Raw genomic sequence first — 20,156 nt, forward strand, 5'->3', positions numbered from 1 at the left:
TGCTTGATCTGTTTGTTCTGTAGTTTGTGCATAACACATATTGGGAATCAATGTATTCCACTTGCTGCCATGCTTTTGGCAGTGGGGGTAGCTGCTCATCCATTCTACATGTGATATTTCCTGGTATGATGATATGGACTATTGTCAGTGGGAGATGGGTATGTACATATGGGCCTGTCTGTCATGATGTCAGCATTGTCACTCAGGTACAGTTGGCCCTGACTCAGGACATATATGGGTGTACATTGCTATTTATGACATAGTTGAAGGAGGTGTCATGATTCAGGCTGGACTCCTTCACAGCTACTCTTTACAAAACACCAACAAACATGAGCACTAATCCCTGTTATACTCTTTTACACACTTAACACCCTACTGATCCTTTGTGATCAGGCTACAGAGTTTGTCATGATGATAATCTGGCATGTCCAGGGGTCAGTTTCATGTGTACTCTTCAGTCCAGCTGGTGAATACTGTGATATTGACACAATGTCACATCTGCCTTATGTACACAGACAACCCTCTCCTCCTCCTGACAAACTCAGGTATATGTGTGAGATGCACCTATATAGACATACAGAGTGCTGAAATCTCTCGGCCCATGACTGGCACAGTCTATCAGGTGGTGAAGGTAACCACACACAACACATATCAGTCTCACATATCCTCTAGCAACAGCACTCACACCACATTATCACACATTGACATACCTGGATGCTATAAATGTACTTTACCTAAGCAGCAGAGACCTCCAAAGCAGACACACACTCCTGCTACCCCAATACAATACCCACATATCACACAGTTTACAATGTCAATGTGCCACACAGTCACTGCCCTTCGGGCTAAACAACACACCTAATACACTTGTAATAGGTGACACTTATTGTCAGACACACTGATGTACCACTCACTAGCTCTAACAAGGAAATAGTCACTTTGGGCTGTCTGTTGGGTGCCAGGATCTGCCGCATAACACAGGCAGTCAGGTCACTCCAAAGCAAGTACAGGACTGGCACCATCATTGTCCATGCTGGTGTGTATAACCTCAGATGTTACTCCCTGGACCACATGACATGATACACGGAGGAACACTCTGATCATGTAGCCCAGGCCAGTATGACCCTGACCTTGTCTAGCATCATACACCCACCAATTATAATGCCACAGTATACGGACACACATCACATTTAACAGTTGCCTAACACATTTGTTTAATTCATAGGGGATACAGTGTCTGTCAGTCTATGGTGACATGCTCAACATGCCACGTAGCTTCACTATGGACAGCTTGCACCTGTCACCCTTGGACTTTGGAATACTGGCTAAGGATCTTGCTACCACCATAGTGCCTTTTTTAAGCAGGGCTCAGAAGACAAACCTGCCTCCATAGACATTACAGGTTAAATGAAACTAAGGGTAATGCTGCTCAACAACAGTTGTGTTAACCTCATATTGCGGCCACTCAGGACTCTCCTCAGTATGGAGGATAGCAATATCTGTGCACTGACAGATGCCTGGTTCAGGCTCACTTATGCACACCAGCACTACCAGGTTATGTTTCATGCCATGCTGTCTGACAACAAGACTTGGAACAGACAACACATCTAGGGGGAGTATCCATATACATCACAGATACTCACACCTCCGGGTTAGTAGCACTGCACAAAGCATCACAGACCATACATATACAACTACCATTGTGCAATACTGCCTTTCAGTTTGTTGATTGCTACAGAACACACTCACAAACTCAGGAACCACACTCGGCTTTCGTGGGAACTATGGAGAATATGAAGGTTTCCACAAACACCATTATATTGTGTGACTTCATATACACAAATATTGACTGGGGATACTACTCAAACCCCGACACCCTCACCCAACAGTTGCTACAATTTGTAGACTCATATGCTATGGCACAACCAGTCAGCACAGCCACAAGGGGGAATACATATTGGACCTGATCATCACCAACATGGGGACTCTATGTTCCACACCAGCGATATACCCCTCATTGGTAAGGTCAGAACATACATGTATCTCACTGGACATACATATACCCTCTACACACCCATCCTGGGTAATCTTGGTGAATTTCTCATGAGCCAACGTCCCACTTCACTGAAGCAAGGTGGTATCCTTCAGAGACCCTGAGACAGTGGCAAATATGGCTCACACTGCTGCATCCTTTACATACACATTCTATGGACACCTACTGGACTGCATGGATTGTGCTATCCCAAATAACAACAGGACTCACTACTCCAATGGCAGGGGACCTGTCTGGTAGACCCCAGCCATTAATAAGCTGTACAACGTCAGGAGGAAGCTACTACATGATGGAACACAATCCCAGACTGGGAAGGCATCTATGATCTGTACTAGCAGGCAGCTACAATCACTCATGAACTTTTCTAAGGGCCGCTTCTACCAGACAATTGCAACAGACACGTAGGACTATCACACGGCCTTCTTCAGTTATGTCAGGAACCTGGGTGGACACTCAATGATATGCTGTGAGTTACTGCATACTGACTAAACCTACCCTGAATCCACTGGCATTGCCAACATCCTGGCAAACAGGTTCAGTGCAGATGTCTCCCACCCATCCCCCTAAGGAGCAACTATCCATCCCCACAGAGTATAACCTCCCTGACATCACACAGTAACAGGTGAGTGCTGCCCTCCCCAAAGCGTACATCACAGTATCAATGTGACCAGACGGTGTCCCGGCCTGCATCTAACACGAGCATCATGACAGACGCAACCCTCACATTACATCACTGTTCAATATCGGAGTTACCACAGGATATGTACCCAAGGAATGGCGTACAGCGACAGTGGTCCCATTCCACAGAGTTGGTGCCACAACGGACCACAGACAATATTGCCCTATAAGCCTAAGTAGCCTGTTCTGCAAAGCTATGGAGCGTATTGTCATGGGACTCGTATACATAGACATCGGGAACCTACAGACACTGTGTCCTACACATTTCAGCGTTGTTGTGGGCAGATCTTGCTTTTTGAACCTGTTTGTATTCTTTAAATGGCTAACAGGTCCATTGACATAGGGATGGCTGTCCACACAGCCTACCTGAACCTTGCAAAACCCTTCAACACAATAACCCACTGGGCCATTATGCATAGGCTCACCAGCATTGATATGGACACATATCTCACACAATGGATTGATACCTAGATAAGGGATAGCACCCACATGGTCAGAATTGCAGGTGCCATGTCTGACTATACACCAGTTACACGTGGCATCCCACACGGCTCGGTCCTGGGACCTCTTTTGTTCAGTATATCTATTGTCTGATGTACAGGCTACCACAGGGGGGATTTGGCTGAACATGTTTGCACTTGACTGCAAACTGGGTGCCATAATCAACTCTCCACCTGCCACATGCATACTCAAACAGGGTCTCACAGAGATGGATGACTGGTGCCTGAGCCATGGCCTACAGCTAAATGCCATTAGTTGCATAGTCATCCCCCTTGGGAATAACAACATGCCCACACATTACCACATAGGTAGTACTCCATTACATACGGTAGGAGTTGTTAGGGGTTTGGGGACATGACTTGTTTGTACTGTCACCTTTGACATTCACGTTGCCAAGGTGGTTGGACACACCTTCTATGTGAGCCACCTTATCCCATATGGTTTCACATCTAGATCGAGTGAGGTCATTGTGCCCCTATACTCATCACATCCATGCTTGGTTACAATGCCAAATTTGGGGTGTACCTTACCCGACACCTGCAGCAACTGTACTGGCCACAGAAGTTCCTCACCAAGCAGATCTAGGGACTCACACAGATGCCCTGCATAGTTCAGATGCACTAACTCCAGCTCTACTCAGTCGCTTACCACCTACTCAGATATGATGTGTGCCTGTTGTTTACAGATATACCTAACCCAGAATTACTGGACATGCTCCACCTCAGGATATCCGACTCCTTTGGAGCTACACACTCCAGGGACATATACTTCAGCACAGATGTTAATAGGACATTGTGGAGGGACAGATTCTTATCCCAGAGGCTCCACTCACTCCAGAATGTAATCCCAGTTTCATATAGGCAGAGCCAGCCACTGACCACCTACAGGGACATCTTGACAACTGTATGGGTGATCGTATGTTTACCCCTGGGATATCTTCTGTGTCCCTGCTAGACAGAGGCACACTAGCCTAAATGAACATGGGCTATCTTGTGTGACCTACTATTCACACACACAGTGTAGCAATCTGATAGGGTTGTGAATGCCAAACACACTCTGGCTAGGCTTGTACATGCCCTAGGGCAGATAGCCTAGTATCGACCTCTGAACCTATGCTAATTTTCAAGATGCACAATGTTTATTGCTGATACTGTTTGCAGGTCTTTATCTTATTTGCTTTACCAGTTTCTATGAACAGCTTTGGTATCTGCAGAACATATTTGATTATGACAGGGTTCCACTATATTATAGATGTGTCTGTTGTCATATAACTGTGTGCACAGGGTGGATTGCTGTATAGTGACAGGTTCCTGGTTTAACACATGTAACTTCCAGATATGTGTGGCCCACTGCTGTACTCAGACATGACCTAAGTGTGTGAGCATGCCCAGTTCTGTCATTCTGTGTTTTGTTGCCTGACATTTGTCTCATTTATTCAAGTGTGTGAGCATGCCCAGTATGACCTTTCAGTATGTTGCTATCTGAGGTCCACTACATTTGTTGATGTGTTCGAACATGACCGATATTAACATTTATACTGTGTGTGTTGGAAGTCAGGTTCTGTTCTCACTGCAGGACTCACCTTTGTGTCATAACTTGACAGGGATTATGCTGTGCCTGCAAGGTTTCCATGAAATACTTTGCATAGACTTATCAACATTCCTACATACAGGCTGACTACTGCAATACTGTCATGGTTTAGTACTTTGGCTGTAGTGGACAGTGTCCTGGGTTCGAGGCCCATTACTGCTTTATATTTTCATACTGAGTGGACCAGACTGCTTAAGGGCCAGTTAAGCAAATATGAGCATGTTGGCTTTTGTTCAGCTATGCCCTACTTAGACCAGGCTTGCCTGACATTGCTTAATATTCACCAACATTGCTGGACGTTGCCCAATATTACTGAACATTGACCACGGTTGTGCTAGTTGGTGTGTGCGATTTTGTTTGCATATACTACATGGTGGTAAATGCTGTTTAGCACTGCTTTATATTGCTTAACACATGGCAATCATGCCTTAGGTGGTGCTGCAGGTCTGTCTATGTTGGATGCACATACTACACTCCCTGTACATGATTGAAAGCAGGTAGTGTCAACTTAGGCATCCCTTTTACTATATGTGCGAGTCGGAGAGAGGTATCATTTCCAGAGTTCCTACTGAGCCAGTATATGTGCTATGCGTTGCCTCTTTGCCAAGGCCAAAGCATACTGGGCATGCCTCCTTCTGCCTACTGGGGCAGGCTCAGGTTGTTCCTCCTCTGAGTCATGCTTTGCCTGTGATGGCCTTGGCAATGGTGGGTGGCTGTTTGGCCCAGGCCTATGCTGGTCTTGCTGCAGCTGTTTTTGCAGGATCATATTATGTAGCATAGCACATACCATGACAATTTGGGTACATGTAGTTGGTGAGTACTGCAAGGCTCCACCAGATGTGTCCAGGCACTGGAACCGTGACTTGAGCAGCCCAAACACACACTCTATTACATTATGTGTTTATGCGTGTGTCTCATTATGGCATTCCTGTTCAGGTGTGTGTGCATTTCTGATTGGTGTCATCAGCCACGGCTCCAGTGCATAGCCAGCATCCCCCACTAGGTGACCATGTGGGATGTCCACATTGGCAAATGTTTGGTACAGCTGCGTCAGATGCCAGATATGGGAATCATGGTAGCTTCCAGGGCAGCCTGCACACACATTCAGTATTATGCCCTAGGCATCACACATGACCTGGCAGTTGATGGAGGTGAAGCCCTTGCAGTTATAGTAGACCCTACTCCGCTAGTCGGCTGGTGCTTTGATGCATATGTGCGTGCAGTCTATTGCACCCACTACCTCAGGGTATTCCGCTATTTGCTGGAAGAGAAGCATATTGCTGGCCAATACCTCATGGAAATTGAGGAAATATACATGATCACCGACATGTGCTGACATGGCATCCAGGAACTGGTGTAGTACCCTGGATGCTGATGCCTGTGATATCCCCATCATATCACCAGTTGGTCTCTGGAAGGTACCTGTTGCTAATATTCTTAGGCCAACACATACCTTGGTTTCCACTGGGATGGGTTCCCCTCTGTTGGTTCTGTGTTTGACGCATGGCCTGCACAGCTCAACAATTTGCTGCAGGAGGTCTCTGTCCACTCTATAGCGCTCCACTATCTCCAGCTCATGTAGCCCGTGGTAGGTTACTCTGTGCCTGTACATTCTTCTCCATCTTCTCACAGTGGGTTGTCCAGCAGCATTTCCATTGTCACCACCCTCAGCATGTTGCATATGTCGCCTTAGAACAGCAATGGCAGACCCTAACATTTATTTGTCTCAGTAAAGCTTTTTCAGTTTTCACTTCTATTAGCTTACTGCAGTGTCTGTTGTGAGAAACATAATGGACTGTTGTTTGTAGAGTTTTAAGTGCGTACTGCCTGTGAAAATTGCCTGATTCTGATTGTTTTCAACTGCTAGCTCTGCTAGTACTCCCTGGTAGCGTCTTGCTATTTGTTGTGCTTCCTTTTTTCTTTCTGTTTCCTCGGGGGGGGGAACGCCACGCACACAAGCGCGAACACGTGCACAGCAGCTAACACGCATGCACACATGCTTACACGGACTAAAACTTGCTTATTCAGGTTAAAACACGTGCACACCAGTGCAATCGCACTTACAACTTTTTAAACAGCCTTATGCATGCTTACTCCGGCTTACACGCATGCACTCACATGCACACACTCTGTTTTACTCGGGTTTACACGCGCGCACACACATGCATACCCACTCAGCAAGAAACTTTGGTGTTATCCATGGCATACACCTTCCATTTCTTGCCTTTCCCTAGCCTACCTGTTGACACACCTCTTTCCATGATGTGTGAATGACAGCTGACACATGCCACTCTGCTCCAATGAGCTTGACTTCTTTCATACATACCCCCCTCATGATGTCGCCTATCTTCTACTCTGTTACTCCCCATATCCTACTTCTACACTCCACTGATTGTGCTCATTTGCTATGTAAACTTGCGATTCACTATCCTAATGCTCATTTACATAGAATTGCCTACTAATGCTTGGTTACATGTCTTTGACTGAGCTTCCCCCTTAGCAATCTCTACTCGGTGGCCATGTTGTCTTCAGCCTACCATTCCCTTGCATTGTACATTAACAATTTCAATAAAATCCACATTTGTGGGTTTTAATTTTTAGTATTCTGGGTTTTAGAGCACACCCTGTTTGTGCGGTGCTGTGGTACACTTAAACATCGGAAATTGGTGAAAAAAATAAAATATTATTATTTTCATATTGCATCAGGAAACATTTTACATGGCCGTATATTTGGCCATTGGCATGCTTCCTGCACTGGATGCAACCTTTATTTGGAGCTGTCACGGCTCCGTTTTGCTATTTGCAGAACGGTACTCAGTTGTCAACTGAGTACATTTCTGCAAATAACACTGCTCTTACTCGGACAGGTTTGGGTTTCCTGAATCGCAAATCTTACCTCATTTGCATGCCTTTCACCTGCAATTGAGGCAATTTGCATATCCCAGCCCTGTCTGTGTAAGATCCGTTTTAGGAGCTCTCTTACACACCCCTACAGGCTGTTCTGGGATCGCTCATCGAACGTGATGGCTGCATGGAGTCTTACTCTACTCTAAGACTCCGTGCAAGCCTTCGTGAATCCAGCCCTTTATCTTGTTAGAAAAAGAGAAAGTGAAGTACTTCACATCATGTGAAATTGTTAAACGAGAGGCAATGACATTGGGTTGATAATCTTTAGTTGAATTCTAAATTATGGGTACAATGACATGTACTTTATTTCCTGGGGAATACTTTCCCAGAGTTTTTGGACCCATTATAGATAAGTGCTGATCTAGTCTTGTAATACCATTGCAATACCAGTGCTAACTAATAAAATGGAACTTTTTTTTTTCTCAGTATACTCACTCTTATATTTTGAGACTGGTTTTCTAGTGCATATTTGAGTATTATGGAATCAGTAAGACAAGAAAATACACTAAATAAACATATAATTTGGTCTGTTTTTTAACTATTTCTTTAGAGTCGGACACAAAGCATCACAAACATTAGAATATCCCAGTGTCAGACAAGTACACCCTATCAGTACAGATGAGCAGCATTCAACACCCTTATTTAGCTCTGTGTAAGCTTGATAAGGCCCTTTAAGAACCGTAAGCATGAGTTTTCATTGGGTAACACAGATACAGATTATAGTATGAGTAATTTATTTCAAAACCTTTTACTATGAAAAAAGAGCTGCAGTCTTCTGGGTGTCCATTATTACTTCCTTTTTTCTAAACTCTAGGCAATGCTTGGTTTTAATTAACATTGAGTGACTTTCACTTGAAAACTAGCACATAAAAGGAATGCTTACAATTAATAATACATGCTTTTAATTTTGTTCTATCACTCAAGCTATGTTTGTGCAGACCTTTTCAAGATTAAAATAATGATTTTCAGGAATAAAATGGTGCATGATCTTTACAAAATGTAGTGTTTTTTTGCATTAGTTAGTTGCCAAAGAATCTGATACTGTCCAGGATATTTTTGTTTCAAATGGGCTTAGCAATCCTGAAGAAAAAAGACTGACAGCTAAAATTCATGCATAAATGTGGTTATTAGATATGACAGCTAGTTATGATATTCAAGCATTAATACAGTTTCAGATATTAAAAAATAGTATTATAAATTAGGACTATAAAAACAGGTAAAAACACTTCACAACTGTCAAGCTATGTAGGTGTGATGCAGAGGCTCTAATGTTGTAGTGCATTTGTGTTTACTTAGTAAGAAAATATATTTCTGCAGAAGGTTTTTGGTTGCATAAAAGAAAACTGATCTTTTTATGTCATTAGACAACAAAAGGTCTTTGATGTCACAGCAATGAAAGGTCAAGAAGAAAAGCATGTCATATGTATTAATAATTTTAAATCCAGATAAAATACACATTATTGCTTAGAAAAATCCATTACTGTAAATATGTGGAATAAGTTTTCTTTAAAATGTTGGCAGCTGTGAGGTATATAGTAGGAAACTAATCACAAAGCATTATAATGTCATATTGTGACTATTATATTCTTTTACGGACTGGTCCTTAATCTTCCTAATGTGAACTTGCAACAGCTGAGTAACTGAAAACTCAGTGCTTTGATATTCTTAGCTTTTTTTCAGAGCAGACTCTACAGCAATAGGTCAGAAAAGCCTGGACAGTGTTCCCCACATGTGAAACATACTTCTTAACTGTCAAGATTTTCACACAATGTCTAGAAAATTGCCTGATATTTTTCATCTGTTCCTTATCAAACTTCTGATTTTGTAGCAAATATTGGCAGACATTTCAATTTCAAACATCATATCCTTCAGAAAATGTAATGTTGGGCATTTGCCCCTCCATTATTTTTGGCTTTGTCAAGATTTTTTGTGCTTAGAGGTTGAGATGTATATTATGAAATTTCTCCCTAGTGGAATCCAAATATCAGTAAAATGCACAACATAAGGAAGAAAGTTGTAGCAAAAGAAGAGGGAATACAATGCCCAGCAGGCAAAAACTGTCTCATCAATACAAACAAGCAATGCAGGGGGCAAATCAGGTCCAACCAAGCCAATTTGTTTGGTAAAAATAAGTTCCCAGGTGAAAGACAACCACAAGGCTTTCCTTAGCTACAGTCATACCTCTCAACCTCTTAGAGCAAGAAATCTGGACAAAGCCATAAATAATGGGGATACAAAGGCCCAAAAATAAGGACACTTTTTAAACATTGCTCTTACAAACAAACAGAAAGTTGGCAGAATTAATTAGCATGAATTTTCTTAAAGGTATGAAGTCTGAAACTAAAATGTTTGTCTTTATTTTCTGTATTCAACCCTCAATGATTTGCCAAAAAAACACAATTTTATGAGAAACAGACCAAAAATATGAGGCAAAAATCTGGACAGTCTGAATAAATCTGTACAGCTGAGAGGCATGGTTACAGTATTTCTGTAACCTCAAATGATGAACTCAACAATTTGCAGAGCTAATTGTGACTGAAACTACCTACATGGAGCCAGAAGATATAGCAAATCTTCTTAATGACAAATCAGCTTTAATTTACTCCCACCCCCCCCCAGTAACCCTAGAAGAATTACTATCAAACATAATTACCCCAAGCATTACTAGGGAATGGGTCCTAAATACACTCTCCAAGGCCAATAACGTAATATTTATGGGCCTCAATAATATCTCAGAATTCTTCCTAAATGGCACGAGACACAATTTGTCAGGACCACTGGAATTGCTATATAACCATCGCCTCCAGTAAGGCTTGATGCCTTGTGAATGGAGAATTGTAACAGTCATCCTTCTGCATAAAGGTGGGTCTTCTACTGACCCAAGAAACAGCAAACCCATAAATCTGACTAGTCTAATATGCAAAGCCATGGAAAGAATGATCACATCATCCAAAACCTACAAACACTGGATCCAACACAGTTCAGTTTTGTCAAGGGAAGATTATGCCTCTACAATCTGGTAGACTTCCTCAAGAAGATCACAAAGGAAATAGATAAAGGCAAAATGGTGTATACTACCTACTTTGACCTGGCCAAGGTATTTTGTATAATATCCCACTCAGGTATCATAAACAAGCTTGTGGAATGAGGCATAATCCCGTGTGTTATATTCTGGATTGCCAGATGACTCTCTGACTCAGCTAGTTAGGACAGGGGAATCCACCTCCACAAAAAGAAGAGTCACTGGAGACTCTTAGGGTTCAGTGCTTGATTTCTCCTTTTAGGCATCTACTTTTCAGAAGTCAAGGCAAACATCAAGGGCCTCTGGGTGGACAAGTTTCCAGATTACTGCAAACAGTAAGCATACATAGAACCCCCCCAAGCTACTAATATTCTCTGTGAAGGGCTAATACAGCCAAATAACTGGTGTCATAGACATGGTTTAAAACTCTGTGCCAAACAATGCATAATAGTACCCTTTGGGAAGTTGGCTACTCAATGAAATTCACCTCAGAGCTCTAACCTTATACTGTCTCTCATGCAGACTATTGAGGGGGATATATATCTAGCAAACAAGGCATTCCAATACCCTACTCTGAAGGACCTCTTGCACATCTGCAAAACAAATAGAACCAAAACTACTTGATCCAGAGACTTAAAACTTGCTAGTTACATAAACAGGACATATTGGAGGGGCAAGTATGTGTCTCAGAGAATACCCCCTGTCTGGAACAGACTTCCCACTATGTGAATCACAGTTCTTCCCTGACCCTACTCAAACATAATATGGACCAGTGGATACTAAATCAGAAATTCACCTTTGGTCTGTCACCCATATTTATAATGGACAGAGGTAAACTGAAATGTTTTACAATGCATCCCCTAGCTTGCACATACCACAAAAAATAACTTCTAGGGCAACAAACCTCTTGGATACTTTTGGGATGCAGGGCTAGTCTTAAAATGGCCTTAGTGGTTGTTAGCCTAGTATATACCTATAAACCTATGAATGTATATGAGGTTTGGGTGTTGGTATAATAGTTAAGGTGTTGGCATCACATTCATAAGGTACAGCAAGATTTTCACTCTTAGAAGAGAAAATGACCACACTTAAGATGCACCACAAGAGCAGCTAGCCTAGAACTTACCTATAAAGTGTCTAAATCTTAATTCTTAGGTTTATAGATAATAAAGAATAGGAAATGTGTTTGTGTGTCTATTGTTCATAGGTTCATAATAAGGATTTTTGTCAAAAGATAATGCTAGGCTGTGGATCCAGGGGACTGTTTGAGTATCATAAGTTTATACAAGGCTGTTGATCCATGGGACCATTATTAGCCTAACCACAAGATACCAAATAGGCTTTTTCCAAGATATTAATTAATATAAGATGACATTTAAGTGAAGTAAATTATACTTTGTTGGTTGTCCTTTCCATAAAGGCTTGACAGGTCAGACTGGAGGTGTACTTACTGTTGCCCATGCAATTGTCCAGGTTATAATTAAAAAGGGGTTAGGGATTTAGGAAGCTACTCTGCTTTACATCCAATGGGAGTCTGTTCCATAAAAGAGGGATTCTCTGTGATGGAGCTCTATCTCATCAGCAGGTCTTGTTTATGTTTTGGTAAAAATTTTGATCTAGTACTAAAGGTTTTAGTATTTTTGAGGATGCATAGGAGATTGCATAGAAGTGTATCCTTTGAGGCTTTGCATGCAAGGGAGAAGACTACCCTCACAAGTCATGTATATATATATATATATATATATATATATATATATATTTATATATACAGAGAGAGAGAGAGAGAGAGAGATGTGTGTGTGTGTGTGTGTGTGTGTGTGTGTGTGTGTATCTGTGTGCACCTATATATATATATATATATATATATATATATATATATATATATATATATATATGTATATATGTGTGTGTGTGTGTGTGTGTGTGATTGTCAAAATATCTAAGTTTCAAAATATCTCAAATCAAAATATCTATATGTATAATATTGAAAAATAAAACCTCTTGTATGCAGGGGACAATCAGTGGCCATGGTGGTGTAGTAGTTAACATTGTCACCTCACAGCAAGAGGTTCTTTGGTTTAATTTTAGGCTGGAGTGCCTTCTGTGTAGAGTCTGAATGTCCTCCCCATGGTCGAGTGAGTTTAAAGACATGCAGATAGGTGTGAGCATGTGTGGGTGTGCCTTCTTTGAAGGTTGGTTGCCGGGCTGGCAACTTGACACCATAAAAATTCACTGCCAATCATTAGTGGACCAGAGTTCTGCTGTGGCAACCCCTAACTGGGAAAAGCCAAAAGACAGTTTATATGCAGGGGACAATCACCCCTGCACTCTGCCTCTGTAATTTGTATGCAGCAGGTCTTGGATCACACTCAGTGAAGTAAGGGCGATTTCCAACTTTTCGATATTCTTATTTTTATATATTTTGTGCCATGAATAGCTTTTCGATATATCGACTTTAGATCATCATTATCGAAAGCTGATAAGAGCGAACACTTGTTGATTGACCTCAAAACGCTGAACAACCAAAATAGCAAAGACACGGAATAGCAATTTTTTTCCCCGGGGAAAAAAATCGCTGTTCCGCAAAAAAAATAAATAAATAAAACAAAAGAAAACACAACATAAAGTGGGGGGCTTTGACCACCTCACCCGTTCATGTGGGGGGCTGTCCCCCAACACCCTCCTACTTAAATATACCAACTCCGAGATCATACCACAGTGGAGGAAATGGCAAACTCCCGAAAGTGGCCCAGAGATTTTTTTCCTTGGGAAAAAAATTGCTATTCCGTGTCTTCGCTGTTTAGGTTGTTCGACGTTTTGGGTTCGATCAAAGAGCATTCATTCTTATCAGCTTTCGATAAGCTGCTATAGACCAAACCCATCTATCTATCTATCTATCTATCTATCTATCTATCTATCTATCTATCTATCTGTCTAGCTATCTACTATCTTTATAGCTATCTATCTACTCATCTAAATTCACACACACATGCACACACACATATATGGTCTGCTTTTTCTTATAGAAAGTTCATGCTTTTGAAAAGGAAAAGTACAATCCCCTTTACAGGAAAGTGCACTTAAACGAAAGTGCACTTTCGCGACTACTGTTTCTCCGAATCGGTAATATCAACAACAACAAAAAAACACAGCAGCACCAAAGCAAGCTACAGTGGGGATAAGGGAATATATCTGTTTCCCCACTGTAGTGTGATCTCACAGTTAGTATATATGAAGTAGTGGGGGTGCGGGGGACTGCCTTTGTACTGTTTATTTGTTGATATTACCAGTTTGGTAAAATGGTAGTCACAAAAGTGCACTTTTGTTTAAGTGCACTTTCATGTAAATGGTGTTGTACTTTTACTTTTCAAAAACATGGGTTTTCGATAAGAAAAAGTAGACCCCATGTGTGTGTGTGTATATATATATATATATATATATATATATATGTATGTGCGTATATACACTGCAGGAAATACTTAGCCAAGCTAGAGTCTCTAATGTGCAATACCTTAAATATCATGTAGTGGAGGTCCATGGGACATATGCAGATAAACCCTTATGGACATAACAGTGTTTCAGCTACATGACCTCTGCATATTCATGACATGTTACTTTCTTACTTTTTATGTCCCTATGGATACATTCAGGACAATAAAGCCAAACCACACTAGCTGAAGACACTGTGATTTTTTTTTTTACTTTTTTTACCTTATCAGTACAGCATAAGTGGATTGTTTGGGTATACTCAGTACAACATAAATATATTGCGTAGATCTCATGAACCTCTACTACAGGAGGTTTAAGGCATCACCCAGTGAAATCTTTACCTTGACTAGGTCTTTCTTCCATTTTTTTTTACTGAATAGTCTGTCTGTGTGATCTTTTAACCCTTTGGTGTGATCTTTTAACTCTTTGGTTTGCTGGCCAGATTAGTTCCATTAGGCTAGTAGCCTCTTTTCAGGGGAGACCCTTGGTGGTATTTATACTACAAGGGGAAATTTAGCCAGTACATCAGTAAACAAAAGGACGACAGATACAGGTGTGCACCACCCCTTCATAAAAGGCATTGCAGTGTTAGTAACACATCTAACTGGTGTGGGCATAGAACCCGCAGCCTTCTGCATCAAGGGCAAATATTCTATCTGTTGTGCAACTGACACATTTTTCCAATTTTGTAGCACAAACACTGATGACCATTTGCCAAACAAAACAGTTGCACGTTGAAAACAAACTTAGTATGAGCAATAGTAAATATCTCTTCCCTTGAAGCTCACAATTGGAAAAGTTTTGAAGCCCTTGAAAATGCATTGCAACTCACATTCTTTGAAAATGCACCTGGCCAGTGACAGATTAAGGGTACCTTTGTCTCTGGTCTGTTTTCAAACCAGGTATCCATTGTATACACTTTTAAGACCATATAGAAATGCATGTGTTATTTGGTTCACCTTCCTGGTTTAATGTATTTCTTGTTAAATAAGCAACATTTATTAGATTTATTAGAGTGCATTTTAAATTTGTACTTTTGAACATTTTTTCCATTAAGCAATGAAACAATATGTATGAACCAAAAATGACAAAATTACCAAATATTGTGTCCAGCTCCAATGACTATCTGGAGCTATGCAGTCTAGTAGTTGGTGTAGATGCTTGAGGCTCTTGTCTCTTATTGCAAAGGCATGGGGTTTGAGCCTCAGCAGTTTAATTAACTACCATGCCATCCATAAGTGGGATAGTTTCCAAAGTTAAAGTTATGCATATTTGTATACATGTGAATATTGTGTCTTAATAAAATGAGATTTAAAAAATATATTTTTTCCCTCAGAAGGACACTACATAAAATACTTTTACAATGTATATGCTCATGAAACTTATTCTGCTGTGCATAACTGGCACTTATTTGTTGATACTTTGCTCATACATCCTCCTAAGTATGCCATCTTCTCAACATTTTTTTTTACTCTTTTTGCTGGTTTCTACAATCACAGAAGGCTCTTTTTTTCAAACATCAGACGATACTCTCAGCAATGTGTTACGCATTTGCACAATGTAGTATTAAACTGTAAATAATTGAATATGAACTGCTGAATTTGTATTTTTCATACTTCTGTAAGAACTGCAGTGGTTTATAAAAGTGCAGATTTGATTCAGCATGCAAAACTCAGAGTGCATTGCTATAATGAAGCATACTGTGTCATACAAACCATTATATTAGTATGCTATAATACTCCAAGTTTTCTATAGTGAATGAGATATCATCAACATAGACTAATAAAATAATAAGGTTCATCGATAATTACTAGGCATGTGGACTAGAAGACCATTCTGGAGCTTTGCACAGTTTTCCAAAGCAGTGTCTAGGTGAGTCACTTGTTCAAGGTCACATAGTAAGCAAACAGAGGCTGAGTGAATCAAACCACTGTACCACAGCAAGCAGCTTGTTGACATCTCACAGTCTTGATCCTCTTTACTAACAGCCAGACATTTTCTTTTATAGATTAGAATGCGCAACACTAAGACCCCAAAACTAATTATGGTAAATGTTTATTTAAAAACTAACAGTGGACACGAATTAACAATTAACCATTTAACAATATTTTTAAAATAGCAGTAACAACAAAACTACCAATAATCCTTCTAAGCAGCTAGAAGGAACTTTGATCCATTGCTCTACATTGGGTTTGGCTATAACGCTGCTCCCCATCATATATCCTTCAACTGGCTTGCTGTAAGTCAGGACTGGGGTTGGCTGGAATAGTGTGCTACATCATTTAAAGCTCCAGCTGCTGGCTGGCTGTTCTCCATTACTTAAATCACCCACAGTTTCTGTGCTTTCCTGGAAGTTCATCAGTGTACTAACACTAACATTTCTGTACTTGCTGTCCTGGCTTTGCAGAAGTTTTCCCATAACCTGCTAATGCTGGGCTTGTTTTTGTTTTCTCTTTTTCTTTTCATTTATGGAAGATTTTTTTAATAGTGAAATCTGGCTCCCTCAGTCAAACATGCCCCTCTCCCCCCAGCCACCAGGGACCCTGGGAAGTTGCCTAGGTTACCTAATGCTAGATCTGGCTCTAGACTATCAATCTCTTTTGCAAACTAAAATGATCAAACTGGAGGTATAGGTTTGTATCGCAGAGAATTTAAATTCTCTGTAACCATCTTTTACTTAACATAAAAAAAGTACTTCGCTTACTCTGTTCAAATATAATTTGGATGAATGGATGTGTAATCTCATATTCATCCCTGGTTCACCACCCTGTCTCTCATGAAAAGGAAAAACATGTAAATGTTTCAAAATATCCTTGTTCAGCCAGTCTCTGGGTTATTCATATGCAAAATACAAGGGCTGTAATCTACCATGGGGATGTAAGGCTAGGTTTCATAAGATAAAATGGAAAAAACACACAACCAAGTGTCGAAAAGCACACAAACTCAAGGCAGCAGCTTGTGGAACAACTGGTGGAGCAAAGTATATTGTAGCCAGCAATAAATACTTTCACCATAGAAAATGATAGTCCAAGTAACCAAAAATTCTTGTTTTTATTCCACACAGTTTAGTGCTTTCATTCCTAGTAGAACTTCATCAGAACTTAATTTTAAAACCAACAAATCCATATTAATACAATCTTAAAAACAATTAAAAAAATCACATGTCCGTTCCTACCAATGGTATCACTTGAACTTCATTTAAAATTTAATTGTTTTAATTTTAAAACAGGAAGTAAAGCTAAAGTGTCATTCAGACCTGGAAAAAAAGTTGCATTTTTGAAGAGAGGATACCCATTGGTATTTTTAGAAGAAGTTAAGGGTGAGGTGGTTAGAAAAAGACAAAATGGTATATTTTTACTACTATTGGGAAATGGTGGTTCAACAATGGTGGCCATAAACGGTGAACTGAGGGTCAACAATAATAACACTAAGAGTTTTATCTCCACTTACAGTTTGGATAGTAGTGCTATTAAAAGTACAATTGAAAAAAAAACTGGTATATTTTTGAAAGTGATACGGATGTTTATAGTAAATTAACAGACACTATGGGTAGTAAACCAACATTTGTATACAGAAAGGGGGTGTTTTTAAAACAGCAATTGGAATTTAGGCACCCCAATATCTCTATTAACATGCAAATTAATGCAACTAAAAATGTGTAGCATGTTCACAATGTTCAAGTATTATGACTAGTGATCATTTCATTTTGAGGAATGTCACTTATTATGTAAAGGGAAGATTCAACTGTGAAACAAAGAATATTGTTTATCTGTCATCGTGCAGCCAATGTACAAGTTTTTACATAGGTAAAACTATGAGAAGGCTGCGTGATCGCATGTATGAGCATAGTGCTGACATTAAAAATTGTAAGTTGAGTAAGGCACTATACAGACATGTCAGTAAAAATCCCGCCCACACTTTCAAATTTATAGTAGTGGAGAGAGTTGTTAAAGATTTGTAAGGGAGGGTGGTTGATGAGCATTTGGACATGACTGAATTAAAGTGGCAAATAGTGTTAAACTCAACTTTTTTTCCAGGTCTGAATGACACTTTATCTTTACTTCCTGTTTTAAAATTACAACAATTACATTTTAAATGAAGTTCAAGTGATGCCATTGGTAGGAACGGACATGTGATTTTTTAATTGGTTTTAAGATTGTATTAATATGGATGTGTTTGTTTTAAAATTGAGTTCTGATGAAGTTCTACTCGGAATGAAAGCGTTAAACTCTGTGGAATAAAAACAATTTTTTTTTTTTTTACTTGGACTATCATTTTCTATGGTGAAAGTATTTATTGCTGGCTACAGTATACTGTGTTCCACCAGATGTTCCACGAGCTGCTGCCTTAGGTTTGTGTGCTTTTCTTGTCTAGTAAGAATTTACACACCTGTAAACCTAGTGGCAATGGCTATGGTACATATTCACAATATATCTAAACACCATCTAGTAGCTTTAGTACACTTGTCATCGTGATTTTTCACCCACAGGCATTGATGTTGTATTCTTATATTATTATTCCTCCTGTACATTCACTTGCAGCACAACCAGCTTATCAACACTGACTGTAGCAATTTAATATTTCACTTCATCTAGGATCTTGAGTATTTCAAAACTGTTTTACTATTCATAGCTTTATCTCAGACTAAATATTTCTTTATACAGCAGCTTTATTAGATCCAAAGAAATCTCATATATAATTAGAGTTATATAATGGTAGTTTGTTAGTATTCAAAATAAATCTCACATATAACTGCAATTATACAATGGTAGTTTGTTAGTATTCAAAAATATGCACACTAATTGGTCAGCCCAACCAGTATGCCCATTGTAAAATCAAGCATATACCAAAAGTCCAGCTGCTGAAGTCCAGCCTAGCTTTCTTCTATTAGTATATGCTACAGAAGTATATTCAACTGTTCAGATTTTTACACTGTTCAAAATTTTGCCTCATATTTTGGGCCTGTCCATCATAAAATGTGTTGTTTTCCAACAGAAGAGTTAAGTCAGTAAATAATGACAATGCATTTCAGTTTCAGAATATTCATAGGTTCATAGGTTCATACTAGGCTATCTGCCCTAGGGCCTTTATAAGCTTAGCCAGAGTGTGTTTGGCTTTTGCCACCCATTTTAAATTAATTTTGCTATGCCCTTTTTCGAGGTTAGTATACTGTGCCTCTGTCTAACAGTGACACAGAAGTGATACCCGGGGTAAACCTACGATCTCCCATCCACTCATCAAGATTCCTCTTGAAGAGAGTCAATGAGGGACTCTGCCTAACCTGGACTGGGATTTTATTCCAGAGTGAAGGGAGTCTCTGGGTTATGAATCTGTCCCTCCAGCATGTCCTATTTATTTCAGTGCTGAGGTTCAAGTCTCTCGAGCACGTAGCTTGATGGGATTTGGATTTTCTGAGGTGCAGCATGTCCATTAATTCTGGGTTGGACATGGCTTTATACATCAGGCACAGATTGCCTCTGAGCAGGCGGTATGCCACTGAGTAGAGCTGGAGTTTCTTTAACCAGGCAGCATATGGCATCTGTTTGAGCCCATTGATCCTCTTGGTGAGGTACTTTTGGGGTCTTTTCAGTTGCTGCAGGTGTCTGGTAAGGTACATCCCAAAAGGGGCATTGTACTCAATTATGGGCCTGATGAGGGATGAGTAAAGAGGCACGATGACCTCCCCTGATCTAGATGTGAATCCCTTCATGATTAGGTGGGCTATATAAAATGTTTTTCTAACCACTTTGGCCATGTGGTTGTCAAATGAGAAATTGCTATCAGCTTGGGTCCCCAGGTCCCTAATTACTTCTTCTGTACTTAATGGATTACCACCTATGTGGTAATTTGTGGGCACTTTGTTTTTGCCAAAGGGGATGACTATACACTTTTTGACATTTAGCTTGAGGCCATGGC

The sequence above is a fragment of the Protopterus annectens genome, chromosome 5.part0, assembly GCF_019279795.1.
Source record: "Protopterus annectens isolate FY-2018-M chromosome 5.part0, PAN1.0, whole genome shotgun sequence".
NCBI lineage: Eukaryota > Metazoa > Chordata > Ceratodontiformes > Protopteridae > Protopterus > Protopterus annectens.